This window comes from Rhincodon typus, chromosome 44 (assembly GCF_021869965.1).
Source record: "Rhincodon typus isolate 14 chromosome 44, sRhiTyp1.1, whole genome shotgun sequence".
Lineage (NCBI taxonomy): Eukaryota > Metazoa > Chordata > Chondrichthyes > Orectolobiformes > Rhincodontidae > Rhincodon > Rhincodon typus.
In genome coordinates this window covers 1,076,627-1,078,883 of record NC_063375.1, presented here as the reverse complement: position 1 = coordinate 1,078,883, position 2,257 = coordinate 1,076,627, and the positions used below count along the sequence as shown (strand labels likewise).

General features: G+C 45.9%; 1 protein-coding gene across 1 annotated transcript in view; it reads left to right on the top strand.

Annotated features, from left to right (window-relative positions):
* Window positions 1-2,257, top strand: part of LOC125487714 — a 9,154-nt gene that overhangs the window by 1,123 nt on the left and 5,774 nt on the right. The gene's annotated exons all lie outside the window — the stretch shown is intronic.

The following is a 2,257-nucleotide window of genomic DNA, read 5'->3' as shown; positions in this document are numbered from 1 at the left end:
TCTACGTGTACATCTCTCTCAACTCTCCATCTGTCTCTCTCTGTCTCACTCTCTACGTGTACATCTCTCTGAACTCTCCATCTGTCTCTCTCTCATTCCCTACGTGTATATCTCTCTCAATTCTCCATCTGTCTCTCTCACTCCCTACATGTACATCTCTCTCAACTCTCCATCTGTCTCTCTCTCTGTCTCACTGTCTACGCGTACATCTCTCTCAACTCTCCATCTGACTCTCTCTCTCTCTCACTCTCTACGTATACATCTCTCTCTGTCTCTCTCTCTCACTCTCTATGTATACATCTCTCTCAACTCTCCATCTGTCTCTCTCTCTCTCTCTCTCACACACTCTCTACGTGTACATCTCTCTCAACTCTCCATCTGACTCTCTCTCTGTCTCACTCTCTACGTATACATCTCTCCCTCTGTCTCTCTCTCTCGACTCTCCATCTGTCCCTCTCTCTCTTTCTATCTCCCTGACACACTCACTCTCTATATATACCCATATATCTCTCCATCTGTCTCTCTCTCTCTTTGTATCTCTCTGACACTCTCTCTCTATGTGTATATATATATATATATATATATCCATCTGTCTTTCTCTCTCTCTTTGTACCTCTCTGACACTCTCTTTCTCTATATATACACATGTATCTCTTTCTTTTTCTATCTCTCTGACACGGTCTCTCTCTCTCTCTATATATACATATATCTCTCCATCTGTCTCTCTCTCTCTTTCTATTTCTGACACTGTTTTCTCTCTCTATATATACATATATTTCTCCATCTGTCTCTCTCTCACTCTTTCTATCTCTCTGACACTTTCTGTCTATATATGTATATACACATATATCTCTCCATCTGTCTCTCTCTTTGTATCTCTCTGACACTCTACCTCTCTCTCTTTCTGTCTCTCTCCCATATCTCTGTCTCTCCATCTCCCTCTACCTCTCTCTGTAGCTCTCAACTTTCTCTGTGTGTCTCTCTCCCTGTCTGTCTCTCTATCTCCCTCTTTCTCTCTCCCTACCTCTCATCTCTCTCTCTCTCTCTCCCTCCCTCTTCATATTTCTCTGACACTCTGTCCCTCTCTCTGTCTGTGTCTGTCTGTCTATCTCTCTCTCCTTCTCTCTCCCTACCTCTCAGAGCTCTCTCTCACTCTTTGTGTCTGTCTCTCTGTCTCTCTCTTTCTCGCTCCCTACATCTCAACTTTCTCTCTCTCTCTCTCCCCCCCTCTCCCCCTCTGTTCATAAAGAGGGAGATAAAGAGACAGAGAGAAAGTCCCTCAGAGAGAGAGGGACACTGTCTGTCTCTCTGAGGGTCTCTCTCTCCCCCTGTCTCCCTATCTCCCTCTTTCTCTTTCCCTACCTGTCAACTCTTTCTCTCTGTCTGTCCCTATAGCTTTCTTTCTGTGTGTCTCTCTCTCCCTGTCTATCTCTTTTTCTCCCTCCTTCTCACTCCCTACCTCTCAGCTCACTCTATGTCTCTCTCTCTGTCTCTCTCTCTCCCTCTGTTTGTATTTCTCTGACACTCTGACTCTAGCTCTCTCTGTCTCTCTCTCTGTGTCTTTCTGTCTCTCTATCTCACTCCTCTCTCCCTACCTCTCAACTGTCTCTCTCTTTCTCTCTCTGTCTCTCTAGCTTTCTCTCTGTGTGTGTCTCTCTCCCTGTCTGTCTCTTTATCTCCCTCTTTCTCTCTCCCTACCGCTCAGCTCTCTCTATGTCTGTCTCTCTTTGTCTCTCTGTGTCTCTCTGTCTGTCTATCTCTCTCCTTCTCTCCTTCTCTCTCCTACCTCTCAACTCTCTCTCTGTCTCTCTCTCTTTTTCTCTATGTCTCTCTGTCTCTCTCCCTCTGTTCGTATTTCTCTGACTCTAGCTCTGTCTCTCTCTCTCTTTGTGTCTTTCTGTCTCCCTACCTTCCTCTTTCTATCTCCCTACCTCTCAACTCTCTCTATGTCTCTCTCTTGGTGGGACACAGGATGCAGGAGGGCGATGGAGGGAGAGAGAGAGAAAGATGCAGATACCAAGCAGGATGCATAGCTTGAGAAAGGGATGAAGAGGAAGGAATGGAGATAGTGAGAAGGGTGGATAGAGAGAGAGGGGGATGGAGGTCATAAGAAGGATGGATGGAGAGAGAGAAATTGAAAGAGAGTGAGAAAGGGAGGGAGATAGTAAGAGGGAGACATAGAGAGAGAAAGAGATAGTGAGGGGGATGGCGAGGTAGAGAGGGATGGAGAGATAGTGGGATAGAGAGGGAGAGATAG